Genomic DNA, 12028 nt, shown 5'->3' with positions numbered 1-12028 from the left:
CTGTCCCCGCCTTTAAAGGTGCCTTCATGCAGAGCCTCTCTGTTCACAACATTCACAACAAACATAGCTGTCAAAGTCTCCTCAGAAGAACGGTATGATTTGGCTTGATCTAGCAAGGATTCCACATGGTCGGAGACAATAATTAATTGGCTGGAATTGGAGACGAAACACACTTAGGAGTAGGAGGCATCCAGGACTACTTACTTGGAGTATGGCGTTTATCAAGAAGTAGGAGGCCAAAAACAAGTACATTCTAAGGAAGTTTAAGCTCATCGTCTCCAAATTGATCTACTGGAGTTTTGTGTCTTACACGAGGCCCACCGAAGAGTTCACACTAGGAGCACAATCCTCGCCTCCTGGCACTGCCACAACAGAACACAGGTTGTCCACACCTATTTTCGGATAAGCCACGGCCCAACCAAACACAATCTAACCTTTGTACATGACTACCTATGTTCGCTTTCCATCTAATACAGGCTACAGCCTTGCCTTAAGCTAGAGTTATTATAAGATCTGCCCGATTTTACTTGCAGAGGTATAATTAACTTGCATTTTTTTTGCTGTATTTGACCTAGTTTAAATGTGTGCTTCCGTAAGAGGAGGAATCAGCTACTCAATTTTACATCTTGTATATATTGTGGTAAATGCATGAAACTACATATCCTTGTACCACCAAACTAAACAGGAGTAATGTAAACTGTGGTACTCCTAATGACCCCTACGGTTATTAGTCGTACTGCACAAAAGCAGAGCAAGCACATAAAAGCTGGAACCAACTAAAGGAGCAGAAGAGTTTGACCCCTTTTTTTGAAAAGGCCTAGCCCACTGAATGAAGAGAGTTTGACCCCTAATTAGGTAGTCCCTCTGTTTTTATTTACTCTATATATTAGGTTTGTCTGAAGTCAAACTTCATAAACTTTGACCAAATTTATAGAAAAAATATGAACATTTAGAATAGCAAATCTATATGATGTGAAAGTGTATTCAATAGTGAATTTAATGGAATTGATTTGTTATTGTATATGTTAATATTTTTGTCTAAGAACTTTGTCAAGGTTTAGAAGGTTTGACTTTGACCAAAGCAAATATGCGGAGTAAATAAAAACGGAAGGAGTACATATTAAGATGTTCATTTCATGGTCAGAGGACCCAAGTGAGCCTTAAGGACAAGTAAAAGGACTATCGAAAGAAAGCATTGCAAGCAGCCACGCATCTTAAATAAATGAAACATTTAGCGTCATGTGCAGTCGCTCGCCACTTGTGTTACAGTCACACCATCGATCCTGAGAGTGCAACATAAATGGCCTATACGATCCGTGTGGTCATGGTCGTACATATAAGAGAGGAAGGTGTTGGAAAAATCTCGGACAATGTTTACTATACTTACAGTACTAGTCCGGTGCAAGGAAAAACAAAATGGTAATCCAGTCTGGTAGCCAACGCCGAACGAGGGAAATTTCTACCGTTGAGTAGAAAAAACACAAATAGTTGAACAAGCAACCAGGAGATACATGTGTTTGATGTTGACTCTTATACAGTGCTGGCAGAACATGTTTACCATAATATTGGAGGGCATAGGGGCGGGGAATACTTTCAAAATCATTTTCTTATGATTACAAAGATGACACAAAATCGTATTCTCACTATGACGTATGACCAAACACCACAAATGACAAAAATTGAGGAGAAAAAAAGATTCCCAATAATTTCAGCGGCATTTCGTCCAACACCCTGTGGCCTGTAGGCCAGCGCGAGGCGGCCGGCGTTGCCGCGTTGGCGTCGGCTAGCGCGGTGGCGTCGAAGACGGTGGAGGATCTGATGGCGAAGTAGTGCAGTGGGGCTCCATGGCTGGCTTCGGCGGGCACGGCACGGGCCTTGAACGTGAGGCTGAGCACCAAAGGGTCGGCGTTCTTGCCGATGCATAGGAAGTGTTTGACATAAGGGCATGTACAATGATGCTATTTTAGGAGTGCCATGTAGGGTAAATGATAAAGTGGAGTAGAGAGAAGTCATAAGAAAAGGCTGATCTCTTAGCACAATGTGTCTCACCACGTCTTTTGGAATGGCTAGTTATTGAAGATAAGGCTAAGAGATGACCCATTGATGACTTTTCTTTGTCATGTCTAAATTACATGCAAGACTTAAGATAAAATTATCCTATCACCTAATACCCAAGAGAAAGAAGAAGAGAGGGTCAACGGAGTCAACCTTCTCGTGTGGCATGTAATTGCCGGGTCAGCCTTACAGGTGGGTCTGCCCTATCATAATCTGGCTTAAAATTAACCAAACGGTCATCTGGTTTTTCTGAAACAATATGCCAATTGTGTGACAGGTTTTTGTGACAAAATAAGAATAAGTTATTTTTGGGATCATTGAGAATAAATTGGTAGTTTTATGCTATTTATTCCATGTCAGTGCATTGGATGCATACAAATAACATGCGTGCTCACTAGAATATGATGAAGAGAAAATAAGCATGAGATAGAGTGGGCTCGATGAAACTGGCACTAGACGGATTTGTGAGTTAAAGTAACTCAAATCATAAGTGTCACAATTGTGGCACGGAGTAACATCATCCTGACTTTTTTACACTAAAGTTGTGATCCAAAGAAAAAGACCAAAAAATTAAAACTTGTCATCCAAATAGAAAGTTGTCATGCTTAATAACTAAACATGTCATTCTTTTGTAACTAAACTTTTCATCAAAAAACTTTAGAGGGGATTGCTTCATGCCACACAAGTGGCACTTATCATGCTACTAAAGTAATCACTGCATTCTTGCAATGGTGGCGATTCCTTCCATGAACTTTACCTTGCCCGCTAATGGCGGTTGTTATTCAAGACATTCCAGCTTTGGTATCTCGGATGAGTTTCAATAACTTTTTTTCTTGCACTTGTCTCACTTTTTGCCTGTAAGCTGTTTCAACACTCGGTATGGCTGTAACTTTGTTGTTTAGTTCCTTTCCCCTGTAAGTGCTCTTTGTTTTAATCCTGGCAAGTTGATGACTCTCTTTATTCAAAATCTGGCTCGGTCACGAGACTTTTTTGCAATAAAAAGTATCAAAACTACATGTGGACATGCTTTGCTTTTGGGAGGTGCTACCAAGTGATACAACCATGGTGCCCGTCGAGGTGTCACGTGATCGAACTCCAATAATGATAAAATATGATGGGAAAATGGGAAAATTTGGGAAGGGTTGACTGAGTACATGTCAACTGCATGTATTCAAAAGAACACTGCCAACAGTTCATATTTTAGCAAACTTGAACACCACCTCAACCAAATGGTAAAACTGTGCCTCCTCGGTACTCGCCACCACTAACATGTGGGCTGGAAAGTTCCATGAGTTATGAATTCTTCCCGAATGGAAATAGTGACCTTCACCCATGGCACACTAATCTATGACACGTGGGTCTAGAACGCTTGCGTTGCCGAGTCACCTAGATTTGCAGAACGAAAGGCTACTGAGGGACCGTGTACATAAGACTAGTCACAGTGGAGAGTAAGACTAGCCACAGTGGGTAGTAACATAGAGTAGTAACATGCATATGTTACTACTCTATGTTACTACCTCCACAATGCGTAGTAACATAGAGGTAGTAACATGGAGGTTGTCATTTATTGTTTTGTGGGATCTATAGTAGTACTTTAACTTTGTGACCCATATGTGGCTTGTATCAAAATGAAATTTTGTTTGCTAGTACGCATAGATAAATACAAGAACACAAATTCGAACGGGTCCATAATAAATAATAAAGTGACAATATAATATAATTAAAATATATAAAACATATATAGCAATACATGGATCAAGTCTCGAATATAATCTATTGTCGCCCAAACTTTTTCCATATATGCTCAATCAAATCATTTTTTAGAGCCTTATGCGTCGGACGGTCACGAATTCTACGATCCCTTTCAAGTACCTCGGCAAATACTGGCATGTCACCGTGAGTAAATACCGATGGGAAGCAAATCGATGAGCCTGCTTCCTCATTCAAATCAATCAGATTCCCCGCCTCTTCTTTTTCATCCTCGACTGTCATGTTGTGTAGAATGATGCATGCTAACATAATATGATGGAGATCGCCCCGGTCATATACACGCGCAGGACGCCGTAAAATAGACCATCGCGGCCTGGAGCACACCAAATGCACGTTCCACGTCCTTCCTTGCACCTTCTTGATGTTTAGCAAACAACTTTTGTTTTTCTGTTTGAGCCATCGGTATTGACTTCACGAATGCTGCCCACTCGGGGTATATTCCATCTACAAGGTAATAACCAAGTTGATATTCCTTCTCGTTGACATTATAGTTCACTTGAGGAGCTTGCCCTTTCAGTTGCTCAAGGAACAATGTCGATTGATTGAGCACGTTGATGTCATTGTTGGATCCAGCAACACCAAAAAATGCGTGCCATATCCAAAGATCCTGAGAAGCAACCGCCTCTAGAATAAGAGTAGGGGTGCCTTTATACCCGCTGGTGAATTGTCCCTTCCACTCCATGGGACATTTGTCCCAACGCCAATGCATACAGTCGAGGCTTCCTAACATGCCAGGAAACCCGCGACTCTCTCCAATATCAAGCAAGCGCTGCACATCATTGATATTCGGTCTTCGCATATACTCATCACCAAATATATGAATGACACCTTCGACAAACAGCTTTAAGCACTTAATTGAAGTGGACTCGGCAATCTTAAGGTACTCATCGAGAGCGTCTGCCGGAGTACCATATGCCAAGCACCTGCCTACGTTTCATGTGTAAACTAGAAACTGAAACGATTGGGCTTCACCGAATGATTTTAAAACCGTAATTGGCCGAGACACCAAACCATCACGTTCACATAAATTAGAGTAGCTGATCGGTCCATGAGGTGCACAATTAAAAATCCACCATGTTCACACAATAACAACCCATCAAGTTCACACAATAATCCATCAGGTTCAGACAATAAACTGACCGAGACAAAATGCAGGACAATCCATCAAGTTCACACCATTAACTGACTGAATGTAGCTGAACAATCTATCCTGAATCTCCTTCAGGAAATACCATGGGCTCCATTTTACTCAAAGCATTAGCAAGTCGAGCCTTTTCAGCATCATCCATCTTAGATGTGTCCGCTAAAAGCATTTTGGAGTAAACATCAAACAGTTTTGTTTTGTTGTTGATCTTCGCGGTCTCAAGCTGTTGATTTGATAGAATCACCTGGCTGTCTATCACCTTTTGGCGGTCCTCCATCGATTGATTGTTAACCTCGATGAATTTGTCCAATCTTTCTCCAAGCTCTTGTGAGAGCCCTCCTGACTTGCCTTTACCAGCACGTTCAACCTTAGCCTTATCACGGCCAGCTGATGGGCGCTCCTCGGCCTCCAAGTTAATCATATTTGGTGTGAGATTGGTCTCCACAGATGTTTTGTTCCCTACTTTTTCCGTCATATTTCTGTAAGAGGCTAGCCATTTACCATCATCCTAGAGTTTTGCCCACATAGTTAAATGTTGGAAAGGTTGGTGATAGTTTTGTTCATACTTCTCCAAGGCCATTTTTTCCAGGTCATGTTGGCTGCAACCACTACGATACACTCCAATTACGTCAATCCACTCACCATGGAAAGCGGCGAGCCTTTTCTTGGTCCTTTGCCACTCCATCTTCAACTGATCCCGATCTCTCTTTCGGTTACTTTGTGTGGCACTGTTGTATAGAGCAGCAATATCATCCCAGAACCGCTCATTCTTCTTTCTGTTCCCATCGATGGGATCGAGTGAACACTCCAGCCATGCACCTGCCTACATTGCGTACATTTAATTTAGTTGAGCCCAACAAGCAACAAGAAATTACATGCACGTAATATGGATTTGAGCAACGAATATACTTACCAGTCTTCCATGTTCCTCGGGTAAATAGGGCAGATGATATGCGGTCCTTTCTCCCAATTCATCATCATCTACATTGGCGACCTTCCGCTTTTTCCTTTTGGAAGAAGTAGACCGCGGTGGTGGCGGTGGTGTTGAAAAGGAATCGTGTGGCGAAGCCCCGACAAAATGCAAATTCTCCATATTTTGGTGTCCTTGTTCCGGGTGGTGCATTGACGGAGGTCGAAAATTATACGGATGCATTGGAGGGAATTGTCCAAAACTTAGCAAGCCTTCAGGTGCAGGGGTGTACATTGGCCTCCTGTTACAAATATGAGGTTATGTTCAGATCCACATTCTATGAATACAAAGCTTGGGATTTTGGAACGAGAGGACAATTCGTTTGAAGCCACTGAATATATGGCTTTTGAGGACTTTGGTTTAGAAGCCTAGAGTATGTTCCAATCATAAACAGTTTTCATTCCAAAAAGGATTTCAAACTACAGCTCATGTATTCTCTGATGAAAGGTTTGAAACAATTCATTTTAAGAAAAAATTATCTGTAGTTATCACAATTTAATAGATTGTCTGAATTAATCCATAGCAATTTCCTTGCATGTATTCAGGCTACATCTGCACACGCTGAATCAGACATACAAATTCAGACTTAGATGTTAGTAAAGATTTGGCAGTACAAACATTACCTACTGCTGTTTTATTAAGATGGATAATCCTACTAACTACAGTAGAGGGATGTGAGTACAGACTTGGCACTTGGCAGTATAGAAATTCCTTGAACAACTACACACGCTGAATCAGGTATTCTAGATACTGAACACAAAACATAAATTATCTAATGCTGCAAATTTGAGCTGAAGAAATTGCAATTGCTGAAGGTTGAACTGAAACCAGAAATTTATACCATGTAGGGTTTGCAGTAGAGGATTCCATGAGAGGGGGGTACAGGTGCGGCGGTGTCGACGGACTGGTGGACGAGCTAGTCGGAGCGCCGGCGTAGAAGAGCGGCTATGGCGAGCGGCTGGCGCACGAGCCTGCCGGGGCGCCGGGGACGCGCTGCGGCGGCGGCGAGGTCGCCGATGACCGGGCTGGTGCCGCCTCCTTACGGGCACCAGACTTGGCCATGATTCCGGTGGCTTCGCCCCGCCGGCCAGAGCCGCCGGCGGCCGGCGAGAGGGAGTGCGGGACAGGGGGATCGAGGCGGCAGGGGAAGGAGAGGATGGAGGTGCAGCCGTGGAGAAGGGAAAGTAGTTTTTTCTTTCGCGATGGGGACGCCCGCAGCGGATCGATTCGCATTAAAAAAGTATGGTAAGAAGCGCTATGTTACCATAACTAGCTATGTTACTGCATCTATCTCTCTCCTTATTAACTCACTGCCACGTAGACAAATTTGCTGAGGTGGAATTAAAGTTACTACTGAAGTTACCCCCATTGTGGCTAGTCTAACATACACTAGTAACATACACATATCCCTAGACTGTGTTACTACCTTCATAGTGGGTAGTAACATAAGCGTGGTAATATGCAAAGCTTCATTTATTAGGTTATAGACTCATATTATATTGGGACATGTGATGTTATACTCTCTCCTTTCCAGTTTATAGGGTTATCTCAAAATTTTAGTTTTTCCACCTTTCCGGTTTATAGGATTTATCTCAAAATTTTAGTTTTTCCATTTTATAAGGCTCACTTTGGTTGTTCCCCATCACATGTTCAGATTCCAAGGTGCATTAAATCATTGCATGCAAGTATTAAGAGAGAATTGACCAATGCATGTAATTTATGCATGCATGCATTGCAATTAATGCATTGGTAAACATACTTTTTTGAGAAAAACAAGAGCATTAATTGAGTGCTTTTGCAAACTAAAAAAAATATTTCACTACTCACCATCTACCTTGGTTGGTGAGATTTTTGAACTGAGCCTTATAAACCGGAAAGGAGGGAGTAGTAACTAGTTAAGTTACTCAAACTACCTCTCTCCTCATTAACTTATTGCCACATAAGAAAATTTGCTGAGTTGGACTCGATGTTATTACTGAAGTTACTCCCACAGTGGCCAGTCTAAAGTGAGCTGCCAAGTCATCAGTGTGGACAAAGACTTGAAGCGGTAGCGAGAGGGACCACATGAAGGGAACACGTAAGCATATTGTAGGCAAACATGTATCCTCGAGAACAAATGTAAGGACATGTGCAAACTCACTGCACAACAACCTAAAAAATTCACTATACTTCTCTCCCCACTCACACTACACAATCACCTAGCCACGTTGAATCACCCATTGGTCAGGGCTAGACAAACTAGTAGGCTCACAGTTTAGCTTTCACTTGGATATGGTTTATTTTATTCCTTGTGGTAATGAAGGCTATCGAGGAAAACAATATATGGCGACGGCATATAAGCAATTAATGTGATAAACATACGAGTTGGAGGCATTGGAAAATTCTTAGATAAATCTTTTTAACACGTTGATTTAGTGCCATTGGAAATCAAATCGCCGAAGTACTTGTCGCTGGAGACTTGCAGCAATGGTGGCAATGGTGGAGCATGCACGCAACACATTGGGAAAACTCAACTTCCGTGGTTTGTATCAGGAACTCAGGATGCGGATGGCGCTGCAAGCACTCGGATAGTGCTCCCGGCGTGCAACAGCCATATGGAAAATGAATTAGCCCCGTGTAGAGCATGTCCCGAGCCCTCTGGTGGATGAAACAACCTATTCATTCTGTAGACAGATGGTACTGAAGTTACTCATCCTGTCGAAGAATGACAGGGCTGCAGTTGTACCAAGTACGTGTCGCTGGTGAATGAGACTAAATGTTGGTGATGATTTAGCCTTCACGATGCTGAACTCTTGGTCTGCTCGCCGGGTCGATGATCCGATATGGTTGACCTCGGCTCAACAAAGCGATAACCTGTCTGGCATAGGTCGGCATTCCTAGAGCAACATTGTCGGGCTGTTATGACACCACCGCGATGATGAAGATTACCCTTGAAAATGCTTTGACATATGTAGGCATGTGTTTGAGAACAAAATACAATACTCTAGAAAAAATCCTTCAAAAAGGACATCTAATGACCCGTTCATGAAAAAGAGGAACTTGGGTCGGATTCGTTTTATCGTAGAAAACATATCCGAAAATTGATACACTCATCGGATGTTTCCCGGAGTTTGGACGGTCAGATCAAGCTGGTTTTAGGGGTGGTCGATATAGGAATTCCGTAGCCAATGAACGTTGGATCTTCCAAAATGTGTCCGAGCAAACAGCTGGACTCCCTGCCCTAATCGCGTCCATATTTGGCAGGGCTCCGGTATATCAGAAATTGATGGAGATTCCTCCATCGGAATGCGACGGAATTTTACAGGGTTGTTGTAGACTCAATTCCACACAATTTCAACTAAGCAATCGTCAAAAGGATGCTCGAGGAGTCAGGGACGGCGAATACAAATCCATTATCCAGAGAAAACCGCACGATGGCAATGTCGACGTTGAGCCCCCGAGCTCCATGCCCGATTCTTTCCATGATCACGGTTGAGATTTGAGTTTGATGATGGAGGGACCCATCCGATCTTGCGATCCGACGCAGAGCGTTTTCCTCGGCCCACCCGAGGTGACTAGTCGACCCGGCGACGAAGATGCCGACGTCGGCGAAGAATTTCCGTTCTGGTGCGTAGATCGCACCAGAGCCAATCTGAATTCCCATCGAACCACGGCGACTGGCAGAGGGGACCTACATGGGATACCAATGTCGATGCTAAATCCGTCATATCTCGAGGTAGGGATCCTATGCTAGGCTTCTTGGAACGATGGTAACATGGACACAAGATATTTTTCCAGGTTCGGGCTCCCACGAAGAGATGTTCATCTATGTTGTAATGCCACCCCCCTGTTGAGTAGCTTGGCCCTGATTTATATAATGCACCGGAGGCCTATACTTTAGGAGAGTCCTCATCTTGTGTGCCAAGTCTTGAGGCATCTTTCTTGTATACATCATGGGCTGCCCGAAGTGGCCCATTAGTGAAATGACATAGGGGTCCTCAGCCCGACCCACCTGGTTGGGAGACGATGTGGTGTGTACTCCATAGTCCATGATTCCAACACCCGGTCCCTCTCGACTCCCGTCCTTGGTGACCATCTCAGGCAAGGCGGCATCTGTCGACCAAAAACGAGATCGGCACCGACGACAGTTACTTCTTCCTGCCAAACTCCTTATCATTGGTTCTCATGATTCTACTACTTTTCGAATTTCAGGGCAGAAAATTCCGTGGTTCCCAATACCTTTCTTTCTTCTGCCCTAAAACCATTTGGGGCACCAAATTTTTGTATCATCTGGTGGACATGCTCTTACTAAAGTAACAAAACTGAGGCGTTCGAATTGCGGTTGGCCTACACATCCCAAGTCTTCAACCATCGTGTTAGCAAGGCAGCCAGCGGTGAGACATGCATATATGCAATCTCATAAAAGGAACACCTCAACACGTAAGAATGAAAAGGTGCTTAAATTAACTTAAACCAATAGAAGAACAAATATATGAGTATTCTTGGTTTAAATTTTAAAAATAATAGAACTTATGAAGTATGTAACAAAATGATGTATAAAAGGAAATCTTTTTAGTCGAATTTAACACATTGACATCTTTTATCGTAAATGTGAAGCATGAATTATATATTTTGCTCCAAGCGTCCAACACATATACCGTTCATGACCAACAAAAACTAACGCAAAAAAATGAACTTGTGATTTACATGCATGACTTGATGATGTAGCAGAGTTCGCGTGGATAGATTCATGCAAAAAATATATAAAATACATGATTTGATGATGTCGCATTGTTATGCATGGACGGATTAACGCAAAAGATAACTTAATAATACATGCATAACTTCGATGGCTATTAATAATAAAGGTGACGTGAAAGAATGCAGAAATCTAATAAATGGAGCTAGCTATTTAGATATAAAAGATATAGGATTTTCATTTGTTAACAATTAAGAACGATAAATCCATAATTGTAGCCGTTCATGTGCTCAATGTTCTAGCTTTGAAATTTTTTCTTCACCGGTCAACATATATTAGGACCCGTGCATCCGTGTACTACAACCTGTCTTTATGGATTAAAAATGGCATGCTCTCTTTGCACATGATACGTGGGCTCACCTGGAAATGCCAACCTTACCCACGTTACTATGACATGTGGGCTCGGAATGCCCAGACAGCTCATCACAACGGTACTCGATACATACGAAACCACAATGTCACTTGAAGACCATTCGGTACATGGCACATGGCATGCAACGAGCGCTCAGAATAATTGATGCCTTGTGCACAACCCTTACGTTCGACCAAAGGCTTTGAAAAGATGCTCCCATCCTGAACCTCCACAAGATCGTGTCACTCGCACACAAAAAGCATGCAGAGTCCATTTTTGCCGTCAGAACAGACTGAGGATCAGTCGGCTGGAACTGGAGTCCGAGGAAGTAAGCATTTTAGGATTAGGAGGCATCCATGGAGACTTGCATGCATCGGGAGAACCACAGATAACTGCGGAGTGATCTAGCAGTTAAGATTGAGATTATAAACTTGTCAAGTCCTCTCCAATCTCAAGATTCACGCTCCATAATTGCTTCCAGGAAGAAGATAACCCGAGTATATCTGCTCTCGCCAGTGTAAAGTGCGATTGACAAATTAAGGAGCTAGCGTGCTCGCAAGGGTTTTTTAATTACTCGATTTCTTAGTTGCCTCTCAGTTTTCAGTGTCATTAGGATGGCTCGTAGGTCTAGAGAAGGAGCTAGAAGGATGGCTTTGAAATGAAAAATGCCAATGGGGGTTGACCTCCACGGCGGACGTTTTCAAAATACAAATTTCCACAGCATATTTGGATTTATCTGTAATCTCTTATCTTTGCTTGTAAACCATGATTGTAACAACTAATTTATGCATATCCGGAATAAGCCCCACACTATTAATGAAGAAGACGCAGCCTCCTACGGTAGGTAAGACGCTTCTGCAGAGTTTACAGGCCGGACAACGTGCAACAAGCGCTAACATCAATTGCTGCCTTGTGCGCCCCCCCCCCCCCCCCCCCCCCCCCCCCAGTCCGCGTCACTCGTATAAACAGAGCATGCAAAGAACCTTGTCAGAATAGACT

The sequence above is a fragment of the Aegilops tauschii genome, chromosome 5, assembly GCF_002575655.3.
Source record: "Aegilops tauschii subsp. strangulata cultivar AL8/78 chromosome 5, Aet v6.0, whole genome shotgun sequence".
Taxonomy (NCBI): Eukaryota; Viridiplantae; Streptophyta; class Magnoliopsida; order Poales; family Poaceae; genus Aegilops; species Aegilops tauschii.
The sequence above is the reverse complement of the archived record's forward strand: the minus strand, read 5'-3'. Positions refer to the sequence as shown.